This window comes from Lepisosteus platostomus, unplaced genomic scaffold, assembly GCF_059453375.1.
Source record: "Lepisosteus platostomus isolate fLepPlt1 unplaced genomic scaffold, fLepPlt1.hap1 Scaffold_143_H1, whole genome shotgun sequence".
NCBI lineage: Eukaryota > Metazoa > Chordata > Actinopteri > Semionotiformes > Lepisosteidae > Lepisosteus > Lepisosteus platostomus.
Window position 1 is genome coordinate 14,336 of NW_028291524.1, and position 27,457 is coordinate 41,792.

The following is a 27,457-nucleotide window of genomic DNA, read 5'->3' on the forward strand; positions in this document are numbered from 1 at the left end:
GCTGCAAGCGAAAGCCGAGCGCCAGCACCTGCGGGCAGAGGCAAGGGGCAGCTCTCTCTCGGGAGGGAGGGAGGGACGGGGACGCGCGCGCACACACGCCTGCCTGCCGAAACAAAAGAAAGAAAAGGTGGATATACTAAGTTTTTTGGAGGGAAAACGCCCAGCTGTCGAAAGGGGCCCGCCTGCAGGGACGGGGACGGACACACACGCAAGCAAGCAAGCAAGCAAGCAAGCAAGCAAGCCACGCCTGCCTCCCTGGGAAAAGGCTGAAAAACCTAAGTTTTTTGGAGGGAAAACGCACGGGAGCCGAAAAGGGGGCCGGCCTGCTTGCCCAGAGAGTCGAGACGCGGGAAAGCGCACAGAGGGAGCACGGGAACCGAGAGGGCGAGAGAGAGACAGAACACAGAGACACACAGATGGGGGACGAGGGACGAGACCCGAGAAGAAGGAGCTCCAGTCCACTTCGCTTGCTCGCTCGCTACCTACCTACGTCTGTCTTTTCACCGCTGAGAGAAGGTGGTGCACCGCTCCCGGAGGCGCTGCAATACCGGGCCGATGCGTGGAGAGGACGGAGCAAGCTCCTGATCCAGCTCCCTGTTCCAAAAATCCGTTTAATATGTGGTCCCCCGATGGGGGACGTATCAGATATTAAACTGATAAGAACAGATACTACACTTGATCTTAGCCAAAAGGCCGAGAAGCGATGCCCACAAAGGCGCGGACCGACGCGCGGGCGTTCCGCTGGCGCACAGTGGCGCAGGCCGACTCCTCTGGAGCCCGGGACCCGCGCAGCTGCCGGCCTCCCTGCAGCCAGAGGCCTGCCGCGGGACTCTGCTCCCCCACTCTCTTGCCTGCCCGCCTGCCTTCCTGCCAGTCCCGGGCGGGGGCCCTGCTCTTTGATCTTCTGTCAACGGCCCGACAACGACCGCAGCCGCAGGGGGCGCCAGCCGCCCGGCCTCCTTAGCTTAGGCCCCTCCCACCGGCAGCAGCTGCGCCCAACCGGCTGCAAGCGAAAGCCGAGCGCCAGCACCTGCGGGCAGAGGCAAGGGGCAGCTCTCTCTCGGGAGGGAGGGAGGGACGGGGACGCGCGCGCACACACGCCTGCCTGCCGAAACAAAAGAAAGAAAAGGTGGATATACTAAGTTTTTTGGAGGGAAAACGCCCAGCTGTCGAAAGGGGCCCGCCTGCAGGGACGGGGACGGACACACACGCAAGCAAGCAAGCAAGCAAGCAAGCAAGCAAGCCACGCCTGCCTCCCTGGGAAAAGGCTGAAAAACCTAAGTTTTTTGGAGGGAAAACGCACGGGAGCCGAAAAGGGGGCCGGCCTGCTTGCCCAGAGAGTCGAGACGCGGGAAAGCGCACAGAGGGAGCACGGGAACCGAGAGGGCGAGAGAGAGACAGAACACAGAGACACACAGATGGGGGACGAGGGACGAGACCCGAGAAGAAGGAGCTCCAGTCCACTTCGCTTGCTCGCTCGCTACCTACCTACGTCTGTCTTTTCACCGCTGAGAGAAGGTGGTGCACCGCTCCCGGAGGCGCTGCAATACCGGGCCGATGCGTGGAGAGGACGGAGCAAGCTCCTGATCCAGCTCCCTGTTCCAAAAATCCGTTTAATATGTGGTCCCCCGATGGGGGACGTATCAGATATTAAACTGATAAGAACAGATACTACACTTGATCTTAGCCAAAAGGCCGAGAAGCGATGCCCACAAAGGCGCGGACCGACGCGCGGGCGTTCCGCTGGCGCACAGTGGCGCAGGCCGACTCCTCTGGAGCCCGGGACCCGCGCAGCTGCCGGCCTCCCTGCAGCCAGAGGCCTGCCGCGGGACTCTGCTCCCCCACTCTCTTGCCTGCCCGCCTGCCTTCCTGCCAGTCCCGGGCGGGGGCCCTGCTCTTTGATCTTCTGTCAACGGCCCGACAACGACCGCAGCCGCAGGGGGCGCCAGCCGCCCGGCCTCCTTAGCTTAGGCCCCTCCCACCGGCAGCAGCTGCGCCCAACCGGCTGCAAGCGAAAGCCGAGCGCCAGCACCTGCGGGCAGAGGCAAGGGGCAGCTCTCTCTCGGGAGGGAGGGAGGGACGGGGACGCGCGCGCACACACGCCTGCCTGCCGAAACAAAAGAAAGAAAAGGTGGATATACTAAGTTTTTTGGAGGGAAAACGCCCAGCTGTCGAAAGGGGCCCGCCTGCAGGGACGGGGACGGACACACACGCAAGCAAGCAAGCAAGCAAGCAAGCAAGCAAGCCACGCCTGCCTCCCTGGGAAAAGGCTGAAAAACCTAAGTTTTTTGGAGGGAAAACGCACGGGAGCCGAAAAGGGGGCCGGCCTGCTTGCCCAGAGAGTCGAGACGCGGGAAAGCGCACAGAGGGAGCACGGGAACCGAGAGGGCGAGAGAGAGACAGAACACAGAGACACACAGATGGGGGACGAGGGACGAGACCCGAGAAGAAGGAGCTCCAGTCCACTTCGCTTGCTCGCTCGCTACCTACCTACGTCTGTCTTTTCACCGCTGAGAGAAGGTGGTGCACCGCTCCCGGAGGCGCTGCAATACCGGGCCGATGCGTGGAGAGGACGGAGCAAGCTCCTGATCCAGCTCCCTGTTCCAAAAATCCGTTTAATATGTGGTCCCCCGATGGGGGACGTATCAGATATTAAACTGATAAGAACAGATACTACACTTGATCTTAGCCAAAAGGCCGAGAAGCGATGCCCACAAAGGCGCGGACCGACGCGCGGGCGTTCCGCTGGCGCACAGTGGCGCAGGCCGACTCCTCTGGAGCCCGGGACCCGCGCAGCTGCCGGCCTCCCTGCAGCCAGAGGCCTGCCGCGGGACTCTGCTCCCCCACTCTCTTGCCTGCCCGCCTGCCTTCCTGCCAGTCCCGGGCGGGGGCCCTGCTCTTTGATCTTCTGTCAACGGCCCGACAACGACCGCAGCCGCAGGGGGCGCCAGCCGCCCGGCCTCCTTAGCTTAGGCCCCTCCCACCGGCAGCAGCTGCGCCCAACCGGCTGCAAGCGAAAGCCGAGCGCCAGCACCTGCGGGCAGAGGCAAGGGGCAGCTCTCTCTCGGGAGGGAGGGAGGGACGGGGACGCGCGCGCACACACGCCTGCCTGCCGAAACAAAAGAAAGAAAAGGTGGATATACTAAGTTTTTTGGAGGGAAAACGCCCAGCTGTCGAAAGGGGCCCGCCTGCAGGGACGGGGACGGACACACACGCAAGCAAGCAAGCAAGCAAGCAAGCAAGCAAGCCACGCCTGCCTCCCTGGGAAAAGGCTGAAAAACCTAAGTTTTTTGGAGGGAAAACGCACGGGAGCCGAAAAGGGGGCCGGCCTGCTTGCCCAGAGAGTCGAGACGCGGGAAAGCGCACAGAGGGAGCACGGGAACCGAGAGGGCGAGAGAGAGACAGAACACAGAGACACACAGATGGGGGACGAGGGACGAGACCCGAGAAGAAGGAGCTCCAGTCCACTTCGCTTGCTCGCTCGCTACCTACCTACGTCTGTCTTTTCACCGCTGAGAGAAGGTGGTGCACCGCTCCCGGAGGCGCTGCAATACCGGGCCGATGCGTGGAGAGGACGGAGCAAGCTCCTGATCCAGCTCCCTGTTCCAAAAATCCGTTTAATATGTGGTCCCCCGATGGGGGACGTATCAGATATTAAACTGATAAGAACAGATACTACACTTGATCTTAGCCAAAAGGCCGAGAAGCGATGCCCACAAAGGCGCGGACCGACGCGCGGGCGTTCCGCTGGCGCACAGTGGCGCAGGCCGACTCCTCTGGAGCCCGGGACCCGCGCAGCTGCCGGCCTCCCTGCAGCCAGAGGCCTGCCGCGGGACTCTGCTCCCCCACTCTCTTGCCTGCCCGCCTGCCTTCCTGCCAGTCCCGGGCGGGGGCCCTGCTCTTTGATCTTCTGTCAACGGCCCGACAACGACCGCAGCCGCAGGGGGCGCCAGCCGCCCGGCCTCCTTAGCTTAGGCCCCTCCCACCGGCAGCAGCTGCGCCCAACCGGCTGCAAGCGAAAGCCGAGCGCCAGCACCTGCGGGCAGAGGCAAGGGGCAGCTCTCTCTCGGGAGGGAGGGAGGGACGGGGACGCGCGCGCACACACGCCTGCCTGCCGAAACAAAAGAAAGAAAAGGTGGATATACTAAGTTTTTTGGAGGGAAAACGCCCAGCTGTCGAAAGGGGCCCGCCTGCAGGGACGGGGACGGACACACACGCAAGCAAGCAAGCAAGCAAGCAAGCAAGCAAGCCACGCCTGCCTCCCTGGGAAAAGGCTGAAAAACCTAAGTTTTTTGGAGGGAAAACGCACGGGAGCCGAAAAGGGGGCCGGCCTGCTTGCCCAGAGAGTCGAGACGCGGGAAAGCGCACAGAGGGAGCACGGGAACCGAGAGGGCGAGAGAGAGACAGAACACAGAGACACACAGATGGGGGACGAGGGACGAGACCCGAGAAGAAGGAGCTCCAGTCCACTTCGCTTGCTCGCTCGCTACCTACCTACGTCTGTCTTTTCACCGCTGAGAGAAGGTGGTGCACCGCTCCCGGAGGCGCTGCAATACCGGGCCGATGCGTGGAGAGGACGGAGCAAGCTCCTGATCCAGCTCCCTGTTCCAAAAATCCGTTTAATATGTGGTCCCCCGATGGGGGACGTATCAGATATTAAACTGATAAGAACAGATACTACACTTGATCTTAGCCAAAAGGCCGAGAAGCGATGCCCACAAAGGCGCGGACCGACGCGCGGGCGTTCCGCTGGCGCACAGTGGCGCAGGCCGACTCCTCTGGAGCCCGGGACCCGCGCAGCTGCCGGCCTCCCTGCAGCCAGAGGCCTGCCGCGGGACTCTGCTCCCCCACTCTCTTGCCTGCCCGCCTGCCTTCCTGCCAGTCCCGGGCGGGGGCCCTGCTCTTTGATCTTCTGTCAACGGCCCGACAACGACCGCAGCCGCAGGGGGCGCCAGCCGCCCGGCCTCCTTAGCTTAGGCCCCTCCCACCGGCAGCAGCTGCGCCCAACCGGCTGCAAGCGAAAGCCGAGCGCCAGCACCTGCGGGCAGAGGCAAGGGGCAGCTCTCTCTCGGGAGGGAGGGAGGGACGGGGACGCGCGCGCACACACGCCTGCCTGCCGAAACAAAAGAAAGAAAAGGTGGATATACTAAGTTTTTTGGAGGGAAAACGCCCAGCTGTCGAAAGGGGCCCGCCTGCAGGGACGGGGACGGACACACACGCAAGCAAGCAAGCAAGCAAGCAAGCAAGCAAGCCACGCCTGCCTCCCTGGGAAAAGGCTGAAAAACCTAAGTTTTTTGGAGGGAAAACGCACGGGAGCCGAAAAGGGGGCCGGCCTGCTTGCCCAGAGAGTCGAGACGCGGGAAAGCGCACAGAGGGAGCACGGGAACCGAGAGGGCGAGAGAGAGACAGAACACAGAGACACACAGATGGGGGACGAGGGACGAGACCCGAGAAGAAGGAGCTCCAGTCCACTTCGCTTGCTCGCTCGCTACCTACCTACGTCTGTCTTTTCACCGCTGAGAGAAGGTGGTGCACCGCTCCCGGAGGCGCTGCAATACCGGGCCGATGCGTGGAGAGGACGGAGCAAGCTCCTGATCCAGCTCCCTGTTCCAAAAATCCGTTTAATATGTGGTCCCCCGATGGGGGACGTATCAGATATTAAACTGATAAGAACAGATACTACACTTGATCTTAGCCAAAAGGCCGAGAAGCGATGCCCACAAAGGCGCGGACCGACGCGCGGGCGTTCCGCTGGCGCACAGTGGCGCAGGCCGACTCCTCTGGAGCCCGGGACCCGCGCAGCTGCCGGCCTCCCTGCAGCCAGAGGCCTGCCGCGGGACTCTGCTCCCCCACTCTCTTGCCTGCCCGCCTGCCTTCCTGCCAGTCCCGGGCGGGGGCCCTGCTCTTTGATCTTCTGTCAACGGCCCGACAACGACCGCAGCCGCAGGGGGCGCCAGCCGCCCGGCCTCCTTAGCTTAGGCCCCTCCCACCGGCAGCAGCTGCGCCCAACCGGCTGCAAGCGAAAGCCGAGCGCCAGCACCTGCGGGCAGAGGCAAGGGGCAGCTCTCTCTCGGGAGGGAGGGAGGGACGGGGACGCGCGCGCACACACGCCTGCCTGCCGAAACAAAAGAAAGAAAAGGTGGATATACTAAGTTTTTTGGAGGGAAAACGCCCAGCTGTCGAAAGGGGCCCGCCTGCAGGGACGGGGACGGACACACACGCAAGCAAGCAAGCAAGCAAGCAAGCAAGCAAGCCACGCCTGCCTCCCTGGGAAAAGGCTGAAAAACCTAAGTTTTTTGGAGGGAAAACGCACGGGAGCCGAAAAGGGGGCCGGCCTGCTTGCCCAGAGAGTCGAGACGCGGGAAAGCGCACAGAGGGAGCACGGGAACCGAGAGGGCGAGAGAGAGACAGAACACAGAGACACACAGATGGGGGACGAGGGACGAGACCCGAGAAGAAGGAGCTCCAGTCCACTTCGCTTGCTCGCTCGCTACCTACCTACGTCTGTCTTTTCACCGCTGAGAGAAGGTGGTGCACCGCTCCCGGAGGCGCTGCAATACCGGGCCGATGCGTGGAGAGGACGGAGCAAGCTCCTGATCCAGCTCCCTGTTCCAAAAATCCGTTTAATATGTGGTCCCCCGATGGGGGACGTATCAGATATTAAACTGATAAGAACAGATACTACACTTGATCTTAGCCAAAAGGCCGAGAAGCGATGCCCACAAAGGCGCGGACCGACGCGCGGGCGTTCCGCTGGCGCACAGTGGCGCAGGCCGACTCCTCTGGAGCCCGGGACCCGCGCAGCTGCCGGCCTCCCTGCAGCCAGAGGCCTGCCGCGGGACTCTGCTCCCCCACTCTCTTGCCTGCCCGCCTGCCTTCCTGCCAGTCCCGGGCGGGGGCCCTGCTCTTTGATCTTCTGTCAACGGCCCGACAACGACCGCAGCCGCAGGGGGCGCCAGCCGCCCGGCCTCCTTAGCTTAGGCCCCTCCCACCGGCAGCAGCTGCGCCCAACCGGCTGCAAGCGAAAGCCGAGCGCCAGCACCTGCGGGCAGAGGCAAGGGGCAGCTCTCTCTCGGGAGGGAGGGAGGGACGGGGACGCGCGCGCACACACGCCTGCCTGCCGAAACAAAAGAAAGAAAAGGTGGATATACTAAGTTTTTTGGAGGGAAAACGCCCAGCTGTCGAAAGGGGCCCGCCTGCAGGGACGGGGACGGACACACACGCAAGCAAGCAAGCAAGCAAGCAAGCAAGCAAGCCACGCCTGCCTCCCTGGGAAAAGGCTGAAAAACCTAAGTTTTTTGGAGGGAAAACGCACGGGAGCCGAAAAGGGGGCCGGCCTGCTTGCCCAGAGAGTCGAGACGCGGGAAAGCGCACAGAGGGAGCACGGGAACCGAGAGGGCGAGAGAGAGACAGAACACAGAGACACACAGATGGGGGACGAGGGACGAGACCCGAGAAGAAGGAGCTCCAGTCCACTTCGCTTGCTCGCTCGCTACCTACCTACGTCTGTCTTTTCACCGCTGAGAGAAGGTGGTGCACCGCTCCCGGAGGCGCTGCAATACCGGGCCGATGCGTGGAGAGGACGGAGCAAGCTCCTGATCCAGCTCCCTGTTCCAAAAATCCGTTTAATATGTGGTCCCCCGATGGGGGACGTATCAGATATTAAACTGATAAGAACAGATACTACACTTGATCTTAGCCAAAAGGCCGAGAAGCGATGCCCACAAAGGCGCGGACCGACGCGCGGGCGTTCCGCTGGCGCACAGTGGCGCAGGCCGACTCCTCTGGAGCCCGGGACCCGCGCAGCTGCCGGCCTCCCTGCAGCCAGAGGCCTGCCGCGGGACTCTGCTCCCCCACTCTCTTGCCTGCCCGCCTGCCTTCCTGCCAGTCCCGGGCGGGGGCCCTGCTCTTTGATCTTCTGTCAACGGCCCGACAACGACCGCAGCCGCAGGGGGCGCCAGCCGCCCGGCCTCCTTAGCTTAGGCCCCTCCCACCGGCAGCAGCTGCGCCCAACCGGCTGCAAGCGAAAGCCGAGCGCCAGCACCTGCGGGCAGAGGCAAGGGGCAGCTCTCTCTCGGGAGGGAGGGAGGGACGGGGACGCGCGCGCACACACGCCTGCCTGCCGAAACAAAAGAAAGAAAAGGTGGATATACTAAGTTTTTTGGAGGGAAAACGCCCAGCTGTCGAAAGGGGCCCGCCTGCAGGGACGGGGACGGACACACACGCAAGCAAGCAAGCAAGCAAGCAAGCAAGCAAGCCACGCCTGCCTCCCTGGGAAAAGGCTGAAAAACCTAAGTTTTTTGGAGGGAAAACGCACGGGAGCCGAAAAGGGGGCCGGCCTGCTTGCCCAGAGAGTCGAGACGCGGGAAAGCGCACAGAGGGAGCACGGGAACCGAGAGGGCGAGAGAGAGACAGAACACAGAGACACACAGATGGGGGACGAGGGACGAGACCCGAGAAGAAGGAGCTCCAGTCCACTTCGCTTGCTCGCTCGCTACCTACCTACGTCTGTCTTTTCACCGCTGAGAGAAGGTGGTGCACCGCTCCCGGAGGCGCTGCAATACCGGGCCGATGCGTGGAGAGGACGGAGCAAGCTCCTGATCCAGCTCCCTGTTCCAAAAATCCGTTTAATATGTGGTCCCCCGATGGGGGACGTATCAGATATTAAACTGATAAGAACAGATACTACACTTGATCTTAGCCAAAAGGCCGAGAAGCGATGCCCACAAAGGCGCGGACCGACGCGCGGGCGTTCCGCTGGCGCACAGTGGCGCAGGCCGACTCCTCTGGAGCCCGGGACCCGCGCAGCTGCCGGCCTCCCTGCAGCCAGAGGCCTGCCGCGGGACTCTGCTCCCCCACTCTCTTGCCTGCCCGCCTGCCTTCCTGCCAGTCCCGGGCGGGGGCCCTGCTCTTTGATCTTCTGTCAACGGCCCGACAACGACCGCAGCCGCAGGGGGCGCCAGCCGCCCGGCCTCCTTAGCTTAGGCCCCTCCCACCGGCAGCAGCTGCGCCCAACCGGCTGCAAGCGAAAGCCGAGCGCCAGCACCTGCGGGCAGAGGCAAGGGGCAGCTCTCTCTCGGGAGGGAGGGAGGGACGGGGACGCGCGCGCACACACGCCTGCCTGCCGAAACAAAAGAAAGAAAAGGTGGATATACTAAGTTTTTTGGAGGGAAAACGCCCAGCTGTCGAAAGGGGCCCGCCTGCAGGGACGGGGACGGACACACACGCAAGCAAGCAAGCAAGCAAGCAAGCAAGCAAGCCACGCCTGCCTCCCTGGGAAAAGGCTGAAAAACCTAAGTTTTTTGGAGGGAAAACGCACGGGAGCCGAAAAGGGGGCCGGCCTGCTTGCCCAGAGAGTCGAGACGCGGGAAAGCGCACAGAGGGAGCACGGGAACCGAGAGGGCGAGAGAGAGACAGAACACAGAGACACACAGATGGGGGACGAGGGACGAGACCCGAGAAGAAGGAGCTCCAGTCCACTTCGCTTGCTCGCTCGCTACCTACCTACGTCTGTCTTTTCACCGCTGAGAGAAGGTGGTGCACCGCTCCCGGAGGCGCTGCAATACCGGGCCGATGCGTGGAGAGGACGGAGCAAGCTCCTGATCCAGCTCCCTGTTCCAAAAATCCGTTTAATATGTGGTCCCCCGATGGGGGACGTATCAGATATTAAACTGATAAGAACAGATACTACACTTGATCTTAGCCAAAAGGCCGAGAAGCGATGCCCACAAAGGCGCGGACCGACGCGCGGGCGTTCCGCTGGCGCACAGTGGCGCAGGCCGACTCCTCTGGAGCCCGGGACCCGCGCAGCTGCCGGCCTCCCTGCAGCCAGAGGCCTGCCGCGGGACTCTGCTCCCCCACTCTCTTGCCTGCCCGCCTGCCTTCCTGCCAGTCCCGGGCGGGGGCCCTGCTCTTTGATCTTCTGTCAACGGCCCGACAACGACCGCAGCCGCAGGGGGCGCCAGCCGCCCGGCCTCCTTAGCTTAGGCCCCTCCCACCGGCAGCAGCTGCGCCCAACCGGCTGCAAGCGAAAGCCGAGCGCCAGCACCTGCGGGCAGAGGCAAGGGGCAGCTCTCTCTCGGGAGGGAGGGAGGGACGGGGACGCGCGCGCACACACGCCTGCCTGCCGAAACAAAAGAAAGAAAAGGTGGATATACTAAGTTTTTTGGAGGGAAAACGCCCAGCTGTCGAAAGGGGCCCGCCTGCAGGGACGGGGACGGACACACACGCAAGCAAGCAAGCAAGCAAGCAAGCAAGCAAGCCACGCCTGCCTCCCTGGGAAAAGGCTGAAAAACCTAAGTTTTTTGGAGGGAAAACGCACGGGAGCCGAAAAGGGGGCCGGCCTGCTTGCCCAGAGAGTCGAGACGCGGGAAAGCGCACAGAGGGAGCACGGGAACCGAGAGGGCGAGAGAGAGACAGAACACAGAGACACACAGATGGGGGACGAGGGACGAGACCCGAGAAGAAGGAGCTCCAGTCCACTTCGCTTGCTCGCTCGCTACCTACCTACGTCTGTCTTTTCACCGCTGAGAGAAGGTGGTGCACCGCTCCCGGAGGCGCTGCAATACCGGGCCGATGCGTGGAGAGGACGGAGCAAGCTCCTGATCCAGCTCCCTGTTCCAAAAATCCGTTTAATATGTGGTCCCCCGATGGGGGACGTATCAGATATTAAACTGATAAGAACAGATACTACACTTGATCTTAGCCAAAAGGCCGAGAAGCGATGCCCACAAAGGCGCGGACCGACGCGCGGGCGTTCCGCTGGCGCACAGTGGCGCAGGCCGACTCCTCTGGAGCCCGGGACCCGCGCAGCTGCCGGCCTCCCTGCAGCCAGAGGCCTGCCGCGGGACTCTGCTCCCCCACTCTCTTGCCTGCCCGCCTGCCTTCCTGCCAGTCCCGGGCGGGGGCCCTGCTCTTTGATCTTCTGTCAACGGCCCGACAACGACCGCAGCCGCAGGGGGCGCCAGCCGCCCGGCCTCCTTAGCTTAGGCCCCTCCCACCGGCAGCAGCTGCGCCCAACCGGCTGCAAGCGAAAGCCGAGCGCCAGCACCTGCGGGCAGAGGCAAGGGGCAGCTCTCTCTCGGGAGGGAGGGAGGGACGGGGACGCGCGCGCACACGCCTGCCTGCCGAAACAAAAGAAAGAAAAGGTGGATATACTAAGTTTTTTGGAGGGAAAACGCCCAGCTGTCGAAAGGGGCCCGCCTGCAGGGACGGGGACGGACACACACGCAAGCAAGCAAGCAAGCAAGCAAGCAAGCAAGCCACGCCTGCCTCCCTGGGAAAAGGCTGAAAAACCTAAGTTTTTTGGAGGGAAAACGCACGGGAGCCGAAAAGGGGGCCGGCCTGCTTGCCCAGAGAGTCGAGACGCGGGAAAGCGCACAGAGGGAGCACGGGAACCGAGAGGGCGAGAGAGAGACAGAACACAGAGACACACAGATGGGGGACGAGGGACGAGACCCGAGAAGAAGGAGCTCCAGTCCACTTCGCTTGCTCGCTCGCTACCTACCTACGTCTGTCTTTTCACCGCTGAGAGAAGGTGGTGCACCGCTCCCGGAGGCGCTGCAATACCGGGCCGATGCGTGGAGAGGACGGAGCAAGCTCCTGATCCAGCTCCCTGTTCCAAAAATCCGTTTAATATGTGGTCCCCCGATGGGGGACGTATCAGATATTAAACTGATAAGAACAGATACTACACTTGATCTTAGCCAAAAGGCCGAGAAGCGATGCCCACAAAGGCGCGGACCGACGCGCGGGCGTTCCGCTGGCGCACAGTGGCGCAGGCCGACTCCTCTGGAGCCCGGGACCCGCGCAGCTGCCGGCCTCCCTGCAGCCAGAGGCCTGCCGCGGGACTCTGCTCCCCCACTCTCTTGCCTGCCCGCCTGCCTTCCTGCCAGTCCCGGGCGGGGGCCCTGCTCTTTGATCTTCTGTCAACGGCCCGACAACGACCGCAGCCGCAGGGGGCGCCAGCCGCCCGGCCTCCTTAGCTTAGGCCCCTCCCACCGGCAGCAGCTGCGCCCAACCGGCTGCAAGCGAAAGCCGAGCGCCAGCACCTGCGGGCAGAGGCAAGGGGCAGCTCTCTCTCGGGAGGGAGGGAGGGACGGGGACGCGCGCGCACACACGCCTGCCTGCCGAAACAAAAGAAAGAAAAGGTGGATATACTAAGTTTTTTGGAGGGAAAACGCCCAGCTGTCGAAAGGGGCCCGCCTGCAGGGACGGGGACGGACACACACGCAAGCAAGCAAGCAAGCAAGCAAGCAAGCAAGCCACGCCTGCCTCCCTGGGAAAAGGCTGAAAAACCTAAGTTTTTTGGAGGGAAAACGCACGGGAGCCGAAAAGGGGGCCGGCCTGCTTGCCCAGAGAGTCGAGACGCGGGAAAGCGCACAGAGGGAGCACGGGAACCGAGAGGGCGAGAGAGAGACAGAACACAGAGACACACAGATGGGGGACGAGGGACGAGACCCGAGAAGAAGGAGCTCCAGTCCACTTCGCTTGCTCGCTCGCTACCTACCTACGTCTGTCTTTTCACCGCTGAGAGAAGGTGGTGCACCGCTCCCGGAGGCGCTGCAATACCGGGCCGATGCGTGGAGAGGACGGAGCAAGCTCCTGATCCAGCTCCCTGTTCCAAAAATCCGTTTAATATGTGGTCCCCCGATGGGGGACGTATCAGATATTAAACTGATAAGAACAGATACTACACTTGATCTTAGCCAAAAGGCCGAGAAGCGATGCCCACAAAGGCGCGGACCGACGCGCGGGCGTTCCGCTGGCGCACAGTGGCGCAGGCCGACTCCTCTGGAGCCCGGGACCCGCGCAGCTGCCGGCCTCCCTGCAGCCAGAGGCCTGCCGCGGGACTCTGCTCCCCCACTCTCTTGCCTGCCCGCCTGCCTTCCTGCCAGTCCCGGGCGGGGGCCCTGCTCTTTGATCTTCTGTCAACGGCCCGACAACGACCGCAGCCGCAGGGGGCGCCAGCCGCCCGGCCTCCTTAGCTTAGGCCCCTCCCACCGGCAGCAGCTGCGCCCAACCGGCTGCAAGCGAAAGCCGAGCGCCAGCACCTGCGGGCAGAGGCAAGGGGCAGCTCTCTCTCGGGAGGGAGGGAGGGACGGGGACGCGCGCGCACACACGCCTGCCTGCCGAAACAAAAGAAAGAAAAGGTGGATATACTAAGTTTTTTGGAGGGAAAACGCCCAGCTGTCGAAAGGGGCCCGCCTGCAGGGACGGGGACGGACACACACGCAAGCAAGCAAGCAAGCAAGCAAGCAAGCAAGCCACGCCTGCCTCCCTGGGAAAAGGCTGAAAAACCTAAGTTTTTTGGAGGGAAAACGCACGGGAGCCGAAAAGGGGGCCGGCCTGCTTGCCCAGAGAGTCGAGACGCGGGAAAGCGCACAGAGGGAGCACGGGAACCGAGAGGGCGAGAGAGAGACAGAACACAGAGACACACAGATGGGGGACGAGGGACGAGACCCGAGAAGAAGGAGCTCCAGTCCACTTCGCTTGCTCGCTCGCTACCTACCTACGTCTGTCTTTTCACCGCTGAGAGAAGGTGGTGCACCGCTCCCGGAGGCGCTGCAATACCGGGCCGATGCGTGGAGAGGACGGAGCAAGCTCCTGATCCAGCTCCCTGTTCCAAAAATCCGTTTAATATGTGGTCCCCCGATGGGGGACGTATCAGATATTAAACTGATAAGAACAGATACTACACTTGATCTTAGCCAAAAGGCCGAGAAGCGATGCCCACAAAGGCGCGGACCGACGCGCGGGCGTTCCGCTGGCGCACAGTGGCGCAGGCCGACTCCTCTGGAGCCCGGGACCCGCGCAGCTGCCGGCCTCCCTGCAGCCAGAGGCCTGCCGCGGGACTCTGCTCCCCCACTCTCTTGCCTGCCCGCCTGCCTTCCTGCCAGTCCCGGGCGGGGGCCCTGCTCTTTGATCTTCTGTCAACGGCCCGACAACGACCGCAGCCGCAGGGGGCGCCAGCCGCCCGGCCTCCTTAGCTTAGGCCCCTCCCACCGGCAGCAGCTGCGCCCAACCGGCTGCAAGCGAAAGCCGAGCGCCAGCACCTGCGGGCAGAGGCAAGGGGCAGCTCTCTCTCGGGAGGGAGGGAGGGACGGGGACGCGCGCGCACACACGCCTGCCTGCCGAAACAAAAGAAAGAAAAGGTGGATATACTAAGTTTTTTGGAGGGAAAACGCCCAGCTGTCGAAAGGGGCCCGCCTGCAGGGACGGGGACGGACACACACGCAAGCAAGCAAGCAAGCAAGCAAGCAAGCAAGCCACGCCTGCCTCCCTGGGAAAAGGCTGAAAAACCTAAGTTTTTTGGAGGGAAAACGCACGGGAGCCGAAAAGGGGGCCGGCCTGCTTGCCCAGAGAGTCGAGACGCGGGAAAGCGCACAGAGGGAGCACGGGAACCGAGAGGGCGAGAGAGAGACAGAACACAGAGACACACAGATGGGGGACGAGGGACGAGACCCGAGAAGAAGGAGCTCCAGTCCACTTCGCTTGCTCGCTCGCTACCTACCTACGTCTGTCTTTTCACCGCTGAGAGAAGGTGGTGCACCGCTCCCGGAGGCGCTGCAATACCGGGCCGATGCGTGGAGAGGACGGAGCAAGCTCCTGATCCAGCTCCCTGTTCCAAAAATCCGTTTAATATGTGGTCCCCCGATGGGGGACGTATCAGATATTAAACTGATAAGAACAGATACTACACTTGATCTTAGCCAAAAGGCCGAGAAGCGATGCCCACAAAGGCGCGGACCGACGCGCGGGCGTTCCGCTGGCGCACAGTGGCGCAGGCCGACTCCTCTGGAGCCCGGGACCCGCGCAGCTGCCGGCCTCCCTGCAGCCAGAGGCCTGCCGCGGGACTCTGCTCCCCCACTCTCTTGCCTGCCCGCCTGCCTTCCTGCCAGTCCCGGGCGGGGGCCCTGCTCTTTGATCTTCTGTCAACGGCCCGACAACGACCGCAGCCGCAGGGGGCGCCAGCCGCCCGGCCTCCTTAGCTTAGGCCCCTCCCACCGGCAGCAGCTGCGCCCAACCGGCTGCAAGCGAAAGCCGAGCGCCAGCACCTGCGGGCAGAGGCAAGGGGCAGCTCTCTCTCGGGAGGGAGGGAGGGACGGGGACGCGCGCGCACACACGCCTGCCTGCCGAAACAAAAGAAAGAAAAGGTGGATATACTAAGTTTTTTGGAGGGAAAACGCCCAGCTGTCGAAAGGGGCCCGCCTGCAGGGACGGGGACGGACACACACGCAAGCAAGCAAGCAAGCAAGCAAGCAAGCAAGCCACGCCTGCCTCCCTGGGAAAAGGCTGAAAAACCTAAGTTTTTTGGAGGGAAAACGCACGGGAGCCGAAAAGGGGGCCGGCCTGCTTGCCCAGAGAGTCGAGACGCGGGAAAGCGCACAGAGGGAGCACGGGAACCGAGAGGGCGAGAGAGAGACAGAACACAGAGACACACAGATGGGGGACGAGGGACGAGACCCGAGAAGAAGGAGCTCCAGTCCACTTCGCTTGCTCGCTCGCTACCTACCTACGTCTGTCTTTTCACCGCTGAGAGAAGGTGGTGCACCGCTCCCGGAGGCGCTGCAATACCGGGCCGATGCGTGGAGAGGACGGAGCAAGCTCCTGATCCAGCTCCCTGTTCCAAAAATCCGTTTAATATGTGGTCCCCCGATGGGGGACGTATCAGATATTAAACTGATAAGAACAGATACTACACTTGATCTTAGCCAAAAGGCCGAGAAGCGATGCCCACAAAGGCGCGGACCGACGCGCGGGCGTTCCGCTGGCGCACAGTGGCGCAGGCCGACTCCTCTGGAGCCCGGGACCCGCGCAGCTGCCGGCCTCCCTGCAGCCAGAGGCCTGCCGCGGGACTCTGCTCCCCCACTCTCTTGCCTGCCCGCCTGCCTTCCTGCCAGTCCCGGGCGGGGGCCCTGCTCTTTGATCTTCTGTCAACGGCCCGACAACGACCGCAGCCGCAGGGGGCGCCAGCCGCCCGGCCTCCTTAGCTTAGGCCCCTCCCACCGGCAGCAGCTGCGCCCAACCGGCTGCAAGCGAAAGCCGAGCGCCAGCACCTGCGGGCAGAGGCAAGGGGCAGCTCTCTCTCGGGAGGGAGGGAGGGACGGGGACGCGCGCGCACACACGCCTGCCTGCCGAAACAAAAGAAAGAAAAGGTGGATATACTAAGTTTTTTGGAGGGAAAACGCCCAGCTGTCGAAAGGGGCCCGCCTGCAGGGACGGGGACGGACACACACGCAAGCAAGCAAGCAAGCAAGCAAGCAAGCAAGCCACGCCTGCCTCCCTGGGAAAAGGCTGAAAAACCTAAGTTTTTTGGAGGGAAAACGCACGGGAGCCGAAAAGGGGGCCGGCCTGCTTGCCCAGAGAGTCGAGACGCGGGAAAGCGCACAGAGGGAGCACGGGAACCGAGAGGGCGAGAGAGAGACAGAACACAGAGACACACAGATGGGGGACGAGGGACGAGACCCGAGAAGAAGGAGCTCCAGTCCACTTCGCTTGCTCGCTCGCTACCTACCTACGTCTGTCTTTTCACCGCTGAGAGAAGGTGGTGCACCGCTCCCGGAGGCGCTGCAATACCGGGCCGATGCGTGGAGAGGACGGAGCAAGCTCCTGATCCAGCTCCCTGTTCCAAAAATCCGTTTAATATGTGGTCCCCCGATGGGGGACGTATCAGATATTAAACTGATAAGAACAGATACTACACTTGATCTTAGCCAAAAGGCCGAGAAGCGATGCCCACAAAGGCGCGGACCGACGCGCGGGCGTTCCGCTGGCGCACAGTGGCGCAGGCCGACTCCTCTGGAGCCCGGGACCCGCGCAGCTGCCGGCCTCCCTGCAGCCAGAGGCCTGCCGCGGGACTCTGCTCCCCCACTCTCTTGCCTGCCCGCCTGCCTTCCTGCCAGTCCCGGGCGGGGGCCCTGCTCTTTGATCTTCTGTCAACGGCCCGACAACGACCGCAGCCGCAGGGGGCGCCAGCCGCCCGGCCTCCTTAGCTTAGGCCCCTCCCACCGGCAGCAGCTGCGCCCAACCGGCTGCAAGCGAAAGCCGAGCGCCAGCACCTGCGGGCAGAGGCAAGGGGCAGCTCTCTCTCGGGAGGGAGGGAGGGACGGGGACGCGCGCGCACACACGCCTGCCTGCCGAAACAAAAGAAAGAAAAGGTGGATATACTAAGTTTTTTGGAGGGAAAACGCCCAGCTGTCGAAAGGGGCCCGCCTGCAGGGACGGGGACGGACACACACGCAAGCAAGCAAGCAAGCAAGCAAGCAAGCAAGCCACGCCTGCCTCCCTGGGAAAAGGCTGAAAAACCTAAGTTTTTTGGAGGGAAAACGCACGGGAGCCGAAAAGGGGGCCGGCCTGCTTGCCCAGAGAGTCGAGACGCGGGAAAGCGCACAGAGGGAGCACGGGAACCGAGAGGGCGAGAGAGAGACAGAACACAGAGACACACAGATGGGGGACGAGGGACGAGACCCGAGAAGAAGGAGCTCCAGTCCACTTCGCTTGCTCGCTCGCTACCTACCTACGTCTGTCTTTTCACCGCTGAGAGAAGGTGGTGCACCGCTCCCGGAGGCGCTGCAATACCGGGCCGATGCGTGGAGAGGACGGAGCAAGCTCCTGATCCAGCTCCCTGTTCCAAAAATCCGTTTAATATGTGGTCCCCCGATGGGGGACGTATCAGATATTAAACTGATAAGAACAGATACTACACTTGATCTTAGCCAAAAGGCCGAGAAGCGATGCCCACAAAGGCGCGGACCGACGCGCGGGCGTTCCGCTGGCGCACAGTGGCGCAGGCCGACTCCTCTGGAGCCCGGGACCCGCGCAGCTGCCGGCCTCCCTGCAGCCAGAGGCCTGCCGCGGGACTCTGCTCCCCCACTCTCTTGCCTGCCCGCCTGCCTTCCTGCCAGTCCCGGGCGGGGGCCCTGCTCTTTGATCTTCTGTCAACGGCCCGACAACGACCGCAGCCGCAGGGGGCGCCAGCCGCCCGGCCTCCTTAGCTTAGGCCCCTCCCACCGGCAGCAGCTGCGCCCAACCGGCTGCAAGCGAAAGCCGAGCGCCAGCACCTGCGGGCAGAGGCAAGGGGCAGCTCTCTCTCGGGAGGGAGGGAGGGACGGGGACGCGCGCGCACACACGCCTGCCTGCCGAAACAAAAGAAAGAAAAGGTGGATATACTAAGTTTTTTGGAGGGAAAACGCCCAGCTGTCGAAAGGGGCCCGCCTGCAGGGACGGGGACGGACACACACGCAAGCAAGCAAGCAAGCAAGCAAGCAAGCAAGCCACGCCTGCCTCCCTGGGAAAAGGCTGAAAAACCTAAGTTTTTTGGAGGGAAAACGCACGGGAGCCGAAAAGGGGGCCGGCCTGCTTGCCCAGAGAGTCGAGACGCGGGAAAGCGCACAGAGGGAGCACGGGAACCGAGAGGGCGAGAGAGAGACAGAACACAGAGACACACAGATGGGGGACGAGGGACGAGACCCGAGAAGAAGGAGCTCCAGTCCACTTCGCTTGCTCGCTCGCTACCTACCTACGTCTGTCTTTTCACCGCTGAGAGAAGGTGGTGCACCGCTCCCGGAGGCGCTGCAATACCGGGCCGATGCGTGGAGAGGACGGAGCAAGCTCCTGATCCAGCTCCCTGTTCCAAAAATCCGTTTAATATGTGGTCCCCCGATGGGGGACGTATCAGATATTAAACTGATAAGAACAGATACTACACTTGATCTTAGCCAAAAGGCCGAGAAGCGATGCCCACAAAGGCGCGGACCGACGCGCGGGCGTTCCGCTGGCGCACAGTGGCGCAGGCCGACTCCTCTGGAGCCCGGGACCCGCGCAGCTGCCGGCCTCCCTGCAGCCAGAGGCCTGCCGCGGGACTCTGCTCCCCCACTCTCTTGCCTGCCCGCCTGCCTTCCTGCCAGTCCCGGGCGGGGGCCCTGCTCTTTGATCTTCTGTCAACGGCCCGACAACGACCGCAGCCGCAGGGGGCGCCAGCCGCCCGGCCTCCTTAGCTTAGGCCCCTCCCACCGGCAGCAGCTGCGCCCAACCGGCTGCAAGCGAAAGCCGAGCGCCAGCACCTGCGGGCAGAGGCAAGGGGCAGCTCTCTCTCGGGAGGGAGGGAGGGACGGGGACGCGCGCGCACACACGCCTGCCTGCCGAAACAAAAGAAAGAAAAGGTGGATATACTAAGTTTTTTGGAGGGAAAACGCCCAGCTGTCGAAAGGGGCCCGCCTGCAGGGACGGGGACGGACACACACGCAAGCAAGCAAGCAAGCAAGCAAGCAAGCAAGCCACGCCTGCCTCCCTGGGAAAAGGCTGAAAAACCTAAGTTTTTTGGAGGGAAAACGCACGGGAGCCGAAAAGGGGGCCGGCCTGCTTGCCCAGAGAGTCGAGACGCGGGAAAGCGCACAGAGGGAGCACGGGAACCGAGAGGGCGAGAGAGAGACAGAACACAGAGACACACAGATGGGGGACGAGGGACGAGACCCGAGAAGAAGGAGCTCCAGTCCACTTCGCTTGCTCGCTCGCTACCTACCTACGTCTGTCTTTTCACCGCTGAGAGAAGGTGGTGCACCGCTCCCGGAGGCGCTGCAATACCGGGCCGATGCGTGGAGAGGACGGAGCAAGCTCCTGATCCAGCTCCCTGTTCCAAAAATCCGTTTAATATGTGGTCCCCCGATGGGGGACGTATCAGATATTAAACTGATAAGAACAGATACTACACTTGATCTTAGCCAAAAGGCCGAGAAGCGATGCCCACAAAGGCGCGGACCGACGCGCGGGCGTTCCGCTGGCGCACAGTGGCGCAGGCCGACTCCTCTGGAGCCCGGGACCCGCGCAGCTGCCGGCCTCCCTGCAGCCAGAGGCCTGCCGCGGGACTCTGCTCCCCCACTCTCTTGCCTGCCCGCCTGCCTTCCTGCCAGTCCCGGGCGGGGGCCCTGCTCTTTGATCTTCTGTCAACGGCCCGACAACGACCGCAGCCGCAGGGGGCGCCAGCCGCCCGGCCTCCTTAGCTTAGGCCCCTCCCACCGGCAGCAGCTGCGCCCAACCGGCTGCAAGCGAAAGCCGAGCGCCAGCACCTGCGGGCAGAGGCAAGGGGCAGCTCTCTCTCGGGAGGGAGGGAGGGACGGGGACGCGCGCGCACACACGCCTGCCTGCCGAAACAAAAGAAAGAAAAGGTGGATATACTAAGTTTTTTGGAGGGAAAACGCCCAGCTGTCGAAAGGGGCCCGCCTGCAGGGACGGGGACGGACACACACGCAAGCAAGCAAGCAAGCAAGCAAGCAAGCAAGCCACGCCTGCCTCCCTGGGAAAAGGCTGAAAAACCTAAGTTTTTTGGAGGGAAAACGCACGGGAGCCGAAAAGGGGGCCGGCCTGCTTGCCCAGAGAGTCGAGACGCGGGAAAGCGCACAGAGGGAGCACGGGAACCGAGAGGGCGAGAGAGAGACAGAACACAGAGACACACAGATGGGGGACGAGGGACGAGACCCGAGAAGAAGGAGCTCCAGTCCACTTCGCTTGCTCGCTCGCTACCTACCTACGTCTGTCTTTTCACCGCTGAGAGAAGGTGGTGCACCGCTCCCGGAGGCGCTGCAATACCGGGCCGATGCGTGGAGAGGACGGAGCAAGCTCCTGATCCAGCTCCCTGTTCCAAAAATCCGTTTAATATGTGGTCCCCCGATGGGGGACGTATCAGATATTAAACTGATAAGAACAGATACTACACTTGATCTTAGCCAAAAGGCCGAGAAGCGATGCCCACAAAGGCGCGGACCGACGCGCGGGCGTTCCGCTGGCGCACAGTGGCGCAGGCCGACTCCTCTGGAGCCCGGGACCCGCGCAGCTGCCGGCCTCCCTGCAGCCAGAGGCCTGCCGCGGGACTCTGCTCCCCCACTCTCTTGCCTGCCCGCCTGCCTTCCTGCCAGTCCCGGGCGGGGGCCCTGCTCTTTGATCTTCTGTCAACGGCCCGACAACGACCGCAGCCGCAGGGGGCGCCAGCCGCCCGGCCTCCTTAGCTTAGGCCCCTCCCACCGGCAGCAGCTGCGCCCAACCGGCTGCAAGCGAAAGCCGAGCGCCAGCACCTGCGGGCAGAGGCAAGGGGCAGCTCTCTCTCGGGAGGGAGGGAGGGACGGGGACGCGCGCGCACACACGCCTGCCTGCCGAAACAAAAGAAAGAAAAGGTGGATATACTAAGTTTTTTGGAGGGAAAACGCCCAGCTGTCGAAAGGGGCCCGCCTGCAGGGACGGGGACGGACACACACGCAAGCAAGCAAGCAAGCAAGCAAGCAAGCAAGCCACGCCTGCCTCCCTGGGAAAAGGCTGAAAAACCTAAGTTTTTTGGAGGGAAAACGCACGGGAGCCGAAAAGGGGGCCGGCCTGCTTGCCCAGAGAGTCGAGACGCGGGAAAGCGCACAGAGGGAGCACGGGAACCGAGAGGGCGAGAGAGAGACAGAACACAGAGACACACAGATGGGGGACGAGGGACGAGACCCGAGAAGAAGGAGCTCCAGTCCACTTCGCTTGCTCGCTCGCTACCTACCTACGTCTGTCTTTTCACCGCTGAGAGAAGGTGGTGCACCGCTCCCGGAGGCGCTGCAATACCGGGCCGATGCGTGGAGAGGACGGAGCAAGCTCCTGATCCAGCTCCCTGTTCCAAAAATCCGTTTAATATGTGGTCCCCCGATGGGGGACGTATCAGATATTAAACTGATAAGAACAGATACTACACTTGATCTTAGCCAAAAGGCCGAGAAGCGATGCCCACAAAGGCGCGGACCGACGCGCGGGCGTTCCGCTGGCGCACAGTGGCGCAGGCCGACTCCTCTGGAGCCCGGGACCCGCGCAGCTGCCGGCCTCCCTGCAGCCAGAGGCCTGCCGCGGGACTCTGCTCCCCCACTCTCTTGCCTGCCCGCCTGCCTTCCTGCCAGTCCCGGGCGGGGGCCCTGCTCTTTGATCTTCTGTCAACGGCCCGACAACGACCGCAGCCGCAGGGGGCGCCAGCCGCCCGGCCTCCTTAGCTTAGGCCCCTCCCACCGGCAGCAGCTGCGCCCAACCGGCTGCAAGCGAAAGCCGAGCGCCAGCACCTGCGGGCAGAGGCAAGGGGCAGCTCTCTCTCGGGAGGGAGGGAGGGACGGGGACGCGCGCGCACACACGCCTGCCTGCCGAAACAAAAGAAAGAAAAGGTGGATATACTAAGTTTTTTGGAGGGAAAACGCCCAGCTGTCGAAAGGGGCCCGCCTGCAGGGACGGGGACGGACACACACGCAAGCAAGCAAGCAAGCAAGCAAGCAAGCAAGCCACGCCTGCCTCCCTGGGAAAAGGCTGAAAAACCTAAGTTTTTTGGAGGGAAAACGCACGGGAGCCGAAAAGGGGGCCGGCCTGCTTGCCCAGAGAGTCGAGACGCGGGAAAGCGCACAGAGGGAGCACGGGAACCGAGAGGGCGAGAGAGAGACAGAACACAGAGACACACAGATGGGGGACGAGGGACGAGACCCGAGAAGAAGGAGCTCCAGTCCACTTCGCTTGCTCGCTCGCTACCTACCTACGTCTGTCTTTTCACCGCTGAGAGAAGGTGGTGCACCGCTCCCGGAGGCGCTGCAATACCGGGCCGATGCGTGGAGAGGACGGAGCAAGCTCCTGATCCAGCTCCCTGTTCCAAAAATCCGTTTAATATGTGGTCCCCCGATGGGGGACGTATCAGATATTAAACTGATAAGAACAGATACTACACTTGATCTTAGCCAAAAGGCCGAGAAGCGATGCCCACAAAGGCGCGGACCGACGCGCGGGCGTTCCGCTGGCGCACAGTGGCGCAGGCCGACTCCTCTGGAGCCCGGGACCCGCGCAGCTGCCGGCCTCCCTGCAGCCAGAGGCCTGCCGCGGGACTCTGCTCCCCCACTCTCTTGCCTGCCCGCCTGCCTTCCTGCCAGTCCCGGGCGGGGGCCCTGCTCTTTGATCTTCTGTCAACGGCCCGACAACGACCGCAGCCGCAGGGGGCGCCAGCCGCCCGGCCTCCTTAGCTTAGGCCCCTCCCACCGGCAGCAGCTGCGCCCAACCGGCTGCAAGCGAAAGCCGAGCGCCAGCACCTGCGGGCAGAGGCAAGGGGCAGCTCTCTCTCGGGAGGGAGGGAGGGACGGGGACGCGCGCGCACACACGCCTGCCTGCCGAAACAAAAGAAAGAAAAGGTGGATATACTAAGTTTTTTGGAGGGAAAACGCCCAGCTGTCGAAAGGGGCCCGCCTGCAGGGACGGGGACGGACACACACGCAAGCAAGCAAGCAAGCAAGCAAGCAAGCAAGCCACGCCTGCCTCCCTGGGAAAAGGCTGAAAAACCTAAGTTTTTTGGAGGGAAAACGCACGGGAGCCGAAAAGGGGGCCGGCCTGCTTGCCCAGAGAGTCGAGACGCGGGAAAGCGCACAGAGGGAGCACGGGAACCGAGAGGGCGAGAGAGAGACAGAACACAGAGACACACAGATGGGGGACGAGGGACGAGACCCGAGAAGAAGGAGCTCCAGTCCACTTCGCTTGCTCGCTCGCTACCTACCTACGTCTGTCTTTTCACCGCTGAGAGAAGGTGGTGCACCGCTCCCGGAGGCGCTGCAATACCGGGCCGATGCGTGGAGAGGACGGAGCAAGCTCCTGATCCAGCTCCCTGTTCCAAAAATCCGTTTAATATGTGGTCCCCCGATGGGGGACGTATCAGATATTAAACTGATAAGAACAGATACTACACTTGATCTTAGCCAAAAGGCCGAGAAGCGATGCCCACAAAGGCGCGGACCGACGCGCGGGCGTTCCGCTGGCGCACAGTGGCGCAGGCCGACTCCTCTGGAGCCCGGGACCCGCGCAGCTGCCGGCCTCCCTGCAGCCAGAGGCCTGCCGCGGGACTCTGCTCCCCCACTCTCTTGCCTGCCCGCCTGCCTTCCTGCCAGTCCCGGGCGGGGGCCCTGCTCTTTGATCTTCTGTCAACGGCCCGACAACGACCGCAGCCGCAGGGGGCGCCAGCCGCCCGGCCTCCTTAGCTTAGGCCCCTCCCACCGGCAGCAGCTGCGCCCAACCGGCTGCAAGCGAAAGCCGAGCGCCAGCACCTGCGGGCAGAGGCAAGGGGCAGCTCTCTCTCGGGAGGGAGGGAGGGACGGGGACGCGCGCGCACACACGCCTGCCTGCCGAAACAAAAGAAAGAAAAGGTGGATATACTAAGTTTTTTGGAGGGAAAACGCCCAGCTGTCGAAAGGGGCCCGCCTGCAGGGACGGGGACGGACACACACGCAAGCAAGCAAGCAAGCAAGCAAGCAAGCAAGCCACGCCTGCCTCCCTGGGAAAAGGCTGAAAAACCTAAGTTTTTTGGAGGGAAAACGCACGGGAGCCGAAAAGGGGGCCGGCCTGCTTGCCCAGAGAGTCGAGACGCGGGAAAGCGCACAGAGGGAGCACGGGAACCGAGAGGGCGAGAGAGAGACAGAACACAGAGACACACAGATGGGGGACGAGGGACGAGACCCGAGAAGAAGGAGCTCCAGTCCACTTCGCTTGCTCGCTCGCTACCTACCTACGTCTGTCTTTTCACCGCTGAGAGAAGGTGGTGCACCGCTCCCGGAGGCGCTGCAATACCGGGCCGATGCGTGGAGAGGACGGAGCAAGCTCCTGATCCAGCTCCCTGTTCCAAAAATCCGTTTAATATGTGGTCCCCCGATGGGGGACGTATCAGATATTAAACTGATAAGAACAGATACTACACTTGATCTTAGCCAAAAGGCCGAGAAGCGATGCCCACAAAGGCGCGGACCGACGCGCGGGCGTTCCGCTGGCGCACAGTGGCGCAGGCCGACTCCTCTGGAGCCCGGGACCCGCGCAGCTGCCGGCCTCCCTGCAGCCAGAGGCCTGCCGCGGGACTCTGCTCCCCCACTCTCTTGCCTGCCCGCCTGCCTTCCTGCCAGTCCCGGGCGGGGGCCCTGCTCTTTGATCTTCTGTCAACGGCCCGACAACGACCGCAGCCGCAGGGGGCGCCAGCCGCCCGGCCTCCTTAGCTTAGGCCCCTCCCACCGGCAGCAGCTGCGCCCAACCGGCTGCAAGCGAAAGCCGAGCGCCAGCACCTGCGGGCAGAGGCAAGGGGCAGCTCTCTCTCGGGAGGGAGGGAGGGACGGGGACGCGCGCGCACACACGCCTGCCTGCCGAAACAAAAGAAAGAAAAGGTGGATATACTAAGTTTTTTGGAGGGAAAACGCCCAGCTGTCGAAAGGGGCCCGCCTGCAGGGACGGGGACGGACACACACGCAAGCAAGCAAGCAAGCAAGCAAGCAAGCAAGCCACGCCTGCCTCCCTGGGAAAAGGCTGAAAAACCTAAGTTTTTTGGAGGGAAAACGCACGGGAGCCGAAAAGGGGGCCGGCCTGCTTGCCCAGAGAGTCGAGACGCGGGAAAGCGCACAGAGGGAGCACGGGAACCGAGAGGGCGAGAGAGAGACAGAACACAGAGACACACAGATGGGGGACGAGGGACGAGACCCGAGAAGAAGGAGCTCCAGTCCACTTCGCTTGCTCGCTCGCTACCTACCTACGTCTGTCTTTTCACCGCTGAGAGAAGGTGGTGCACCGCTCCCGGAGGCGCTGCAATACCGGGCCGATGCGTGGAGAGGACGGAGCAAGCTCCTGATCCAGCTCCCTGTTCCAAAAATCCGTTTAATATGTGGTCCCCCGATGGGGGACGTATCAGATATTAAACTGATAAGAACAGATACTACACTTGATCTTAGCCAAAAGGCCGAGAAGCGATGCCCACAAAGGCGCGGACCGACGCGCGGGCGTTCCGCTGGCGCACAGTGGCGCAGGCCGACTCCTCTGGAGCCCGGGACCCGCGCAGCTGCCGGCCTCCCTGCAGCCAGAGGCCTGCCGCGGGACTCTGCTCCCCCACTCTCTTGCCTGCCCGCCTGCCTTCCTGCCAGTCCCGGGCGGGGGCCCTGCTCTTTGATCTTCTGTCAACGGCCCGACAACGACCGCAGCCGCAGGGGGCGCCAGCCGCCCGGCCTCCTTAGCTTAGGCCCCTCCCACCGGCAGCAGCTGCGCCCAACCGGCTGCAAGCGAAAGCCGAGCGCCAGCACCTGCGGGCAGAGGCAAGGGGCAGCTCTCTCTCGGGAGGGAGGGAGGGACGGGGACGCGCGCGCACACACGCCTGCCTGCCGAAACAAAAGAAAGAAAAGGTGGATATACTAAGTTTTTTGGAGGGAAAACGCCCAGCTGTCGAAAGGGGCCCGCCTGCAGGGACGGGGACGGACACACACGCAAGCAAGCAAGCAAGCAAGCAAGCAAGCAAGCAAGCCACGCCTGCCTCCCTGGGAAAAGGCTGAAAAACCTAAGTTTTTTGGAGGGAAAACGCACGGGAGCCGAAAAGGGGGCCGGCCTGCTTGCCCAGAGAGTCGAGACGCGGGAAAGCGCACAGAGGGAGCACGGGAACCGAGAGGGCGAGAGAGAGACAGAACACAGAGACACACAGATGGGGGACGAGGGACGAGACCCGAGAAGAAGGAGCTCCAGTCCACTTCGCTTGCTCGCTCGCTACCTACCTACGTCTGTCTTTTCACCGCTGAGAGAAGGTGGTGCACCGCTCCCGGAGGCGCTGCAATACCGGGCCGATGCGTGGAGAGGACGGAGCAAGCTCCTGATCCAGCTCCCTGTTCCAAAAATCCGTTTAATATGTGGTCCCCCGATGGGGGACGTATCAGATATTAAACTGATAAGAACAGATACTACACTTGATCTTAGCCAAAAGGCCGAGAAGCGATGCCCACAAAGGCGCGGACCGACGCGCGGGCGTTCCGCTGGCGCACAGTGGCGCAGGCCGACTCCTCTGGAGCCCGGGACCCGCGCAGCTGCCGGCCTCCCTGCAGCCAGAGGCCTGCCGCGGGACTCTGCTCCCCCACTCTCTTGCCTGCCCGCCTGCCTTCCTGCCAGTCCCGGGCGGGGGCCCTGCTCTTTGATCTTCTGTCAACGGCCCGACAACGACCGCAGCCGCAGGGGGCGCCAGCCGCCCGGCCTCCTTAGCTTAGGCCCCTCCCACCGGCAGCAGCTGCGCCCAACCGGCTGCAAGCGAAAGCCGAGCGCCAGCACCTGCGGGCAGAGGCAAGGGGCAGCTCTCTCTCGGGAGGGAGGGAGGGACGGGGACGCGCGCGCACACACGCCTGCCTGCCGAAACAAAAGAAAGAAAAGGTGGATATACTAAGTTTTTTGGAGGGAAAACGCCCAGCTGTCGAAAGGGGCCCGCCTGCAGGGACGGGGACGGACACACACGCAAGCAAGCAAGCAAGCAAGCAAGCAAGCAAGCCACGCCTGCCTCCCTGGGAAAAGGCTGAAAAACCTAAGTTTTTTGGAGGGAAAACGCACGGGAGCCGAAAAGGGGGCCGGCCTGCTTGCCCAGAGAGTCGAGACGCGGGAAAGCGCACAGAGGGAGCACGGGAACCGAGAGGGCGAGAGAGAGACAGAA

The 27,457-nt window shown here is 62.9% G+C and overlaps 27 non-coding genes across 27 annotated transcripts; all 27 read right to left on the reverse strand.

The window, feature by feature from the left end:
• Nucleotides 1–514: 514 nt before the first annotated feature.
• LOC148636841 (U2 spliceosomal RNA) lies at nucleotides 515–705 on the reverse strand. Its single transcript, XR_015931863.1, has one exon. It is a non-coding gene; the product is annotated as a U2 spliceosomal RNA (small nuclear RNA).
• An 811-nt stretch (nucleotides 706–1,516) lies between these two features.
• On the reverse strand, nucleotides 1,517–1,707 carry LOC148636842 (U2 spliceosomal RNA). The gene has a single exon (XR_015931864.1). It is a non-coding gene; the product is annotated as a U2 spliceosomal RNA (small nuclear RNA).
• An 811-nt stretch (nucleotides 1,708–2,518) lies between these two features.
• On the reverse strand, nucleotides 2,519–2,709 carry LOC148636843 (U2 spliceosomal RNA). Its single transcript, XR_015931865.1, has one exon. It is a non-coding gene; the product is annotated as a U2 spliceosomal RNA (small nuclear RNA).
• An 811-nt stretch (nucleotides 2,710–3,520) lies between these two features.
• Nucleotides 3,521–3,711, reverse strand: LOC148636844 (U2 spliceosomal RNA). Its single transcript, XR_015931866.1, has one exon. It is a non-coding gene; the product is annotated as a U2 spliceosomal RNA (small nuclear RNA).
• An 811-nt stretch (nucleotides 3,712–4,522) lies between these two features.
• On the reverse strand, nucleotides 4,523–4,713 carry LOC148636845 (U2 spliceosomal RNA). Its single transcript, XR_015931868.1, has one exon. It is a non-coding gene; the product is annotated as a U2 spliceosomal RNA (small nuclear RNA).
• Nucleotides 4,714–5,524: 811 nt separating this feature from the next.
• On the reverse strand, nucleotides 5,525–5,715 carry LOC148636846 (U2 spliceosomal RNA). The gene has a single exon (XR_015931869.1). It is a non-coding gene; the product is annotated as a U2 spliceosomal RNA (small nuclear RNA).
• Nucleotides 5,716–6,526: 811 nt separating this feature from the next.
• On the reverse strand, nucleotides 6,527–6,717 carry LOC148636847 (U2 spliceosomal RNA). Its single transcript, XR_015931870.1, has one exon. It is a non-coding gene; the product is annotated as a U2 spliceosomal RNA (small nuclear RNA).
• Nucleotides 6,718–7,528: 811 nt separating this feature from the next.
• LOC148636848 (U2 spliceosomal RNA) lies at nucleotides 7,529–7,719 on the reverse strand. Its single transcript, XR_015931871.1, has one exon. It is a non-coding gene; the product is annotated as a U2 spliceosomal RNA (small nuclear RNA).
• An 811-nt stretch (nucleotides 7,720–8,530) lies between these two features.
• On the reverse strand, nucleotides 8,531–8,721 carry LOC148636849 (U2 spliceosomal RNA). Its single transcript, XR_015931872.1, has one exon. It is a non-coding gene; the product is annotated as a U2 spliceosomal RNA (small nuclear RNA).
• Nucleotides 8,722–9,532: 811 nt separating this feature from the next.
• LOC148636850 (U2 spliceosomal RNA) lies at nucleotides 9,533–9,723 on the reverse strand. Its single transcript, XR_015931873.1, has one exon. It is a non-coding gene; the product is annotated as a U2 spliceosomal RNA (small nuclear RNA).
• An 811-nt stretch (nucleotides 9,724–10,534) lies between these two features.
• Nucleotides 10,535–10,725, reverse strand: LOC148636851 (U2 spliceosomal RNA). Its single transcript, XR_015931874.1, has one exon. It is a non-coding gene; the product is annotated as a U2 spliceosomal RNA (small nuclear RNA).
• Nucleotides 10,726–11,534: 809 nt separating this feature from the next.
• Nucleotides 11,535–11,725, reverse strand: LOC148636852 (U2 spliceosomal RNA). The gene has a single exon (XR_015931875.1). It is a non-coding gene; the product is annotated as a U2 spliceosomal RNA (small nuclear RNA).
• Nucleotides 11,726–12,536: 811 nt separating this feature from the next.
• Nucleotides 12,537–12,727, reverse strand: LOC148636853 (U2 spliceosomal RNA). Its single transcript, XR_015931876.1, has one exon. It is a non-coding gene; the product is annotated as a U2 spliceosomal RNA (small nuclear RNA).
• An 811-nt stretch (nucleotides 12,728–13,538) lies between these two features.
• On the reverse strand, nucleotides 13,539–13,729 carry LOC148636854 (U2 spliceosomal RNA). Its single transcript, XR_015931877.1, has one exon. It is a non-coding gene; the product is annotated as a U2 spliceosomal RNA (small nuclear RNA).
• An 811-nt stretch (nucleotides 13,730–14,540) lies between these two features.
• On the reverse strand, nucleotides 14,541–14,731 carry LOC148636855 (U2 spliceosomal RNA). The gene has a single exon (XR_015931879.1). It is a non-coding gene; the product is annotated as a U2 spliceosomal RNA (small nuclear RNA).
• An 811-nt stretch (nucleotides 14,732–15,542) lies between these two features.
• Nucleotides 15,543–15,733, reverse strand: LOC148636856 (U2 spliceosomal RNA). Its single transcript, XR_015931880.1, has one exon. It is a non-coding gene; the product is annotated as a U2 spliceosomal RNA (small nuclear RNA).
• Nucleotides 15,734–16,544: 811 nt separating this feature from the next.
• On the reverse strand, nucleotides 16,545–16,735 carry LOC148636857 (U2 spliceosomal RNA). Its single transcript, XR_015931881.1, has one exon. It is a non-coding gene; the product is annotated as a U2 spliceosomal RNA (small nuclear RNA).
• An 811-nt stretch (nucleotides 16,736–17,546) lies between these two features.
• LOC148636858 (U2 spliceosomal RNA) lies at nucleotides 17,547–17,737 on the reverse strand. Its single transcript, XR_015931882.1, has one exon. It is a non-coding gene; the product is annotated as a U2 spliceosomal RNA (small nuclear RNA).
• An 811-nt stretch (nucleotides 17,738–18,548) lies between these two features.
• Nucleotides 18,549–18,739, reverse strand: LOC148636859 (U2 spliceosomal RNA). Its single transcript, XR_015931883.1, has one exon. It is a non-coding gene; the product is annotated as a U2 spliceosomal RNA (small nuclear RNA).
• Nucleotides 18,740–19,550: 811 nt separating this feature from the next.
• Nucleotides 19,551–19,741, reverse strand: LOC148636860 (U2 spliceosomal RNA). The gene has a single exon (XR_015931884.1). It is a non-coding gene; the product is annotated as a U2 spliceosomal RNA (small nuclear RNA).
• Nucleotides 19,742–20,552: 811 nt separating this feature from the next.
• Nucleotides 20,553–20,743, reverse strand: LOC148636861 (U2 spliceosomal RNA). The gene has a single exon (XR_015931885.1). It is a non-coding gene; the product is annotated as a U2 spliceosomal RNA (small nuclear RNA).
• An 811-nt stretch (nucleotides 20,744–21,554) lies between these two features.
• Nucleotides 21,555–21,745, reverse strand: LOC148636862 (U2 spliceosomal RNA). Its single transcript, XR_015931886.1, has one exon. It is a non-coding gene; the product is annotated as a U2 spliceosomal RNA (small nuclear RNA).
• An 811-nt stretch (nucleotides 21,746–22,556) lies between these two features.
• On the reverse strand, nucleotides 22,557–22,747 carry LOC148636863 (U2 spliceosomal RNA). The gene has a single exon (XR_015931887.1). It is a non-coding gene; the product is annotated as a U2 spliceosomal RNA (small nuclear RNA).
• An 811-nt stretch (nucleotides 22,748–23,558) lies between these two features.
• On the reverse strand, nucleotides 23,559–23,749 carry LOC148636864 (U2 spliceosomal RNA). The gene has a single exon (XR_015931888.1). It is a non-coding gene; the product is annotated as a U2 spliceosomal RNA (small nuclear RNA).
• An 811-nt stretch (nucleotides 23,750–24,560) lies between these two features.
• On the reverse strand, nucleotides 24,561–24,751 carry LOC148636865 (U2 spliceosomal RNA). Its single transcript, XR_015931890.1, has one exon. It is a non-coding gene; the product is annotated as a U2 spliceosomal RNA (small nuclear RNA).
• Nucleotides 24,752–25,562: 811 nt separating this feature from the next.
• On the reverse strand, nucleotides 25,563–25,753 carry LOC148636866 (U2 spliceosomal RNA). Its single transcript, XR_015931891.1, has one exon. It is a non-coding gene; the product is annotated as a U2 spliceosomal RNA (small nuclear RNA).
• Nucleotides 25,754–26,568: 815 nt separating this feature from the next.
• Nucleotides 26,569–26,759, reverse strand: LOC148636867 (U2 spliceosomal RNA). Its single transcript, XR_015931892.1, has one exon. It is a non-coding gene; the product is annotated as a U2 spliceosomal RNA (small nuclear RNA).
• Between the last annotated feature and the right edge of the window lie 698 nt (nucleotides 26,760–27,457).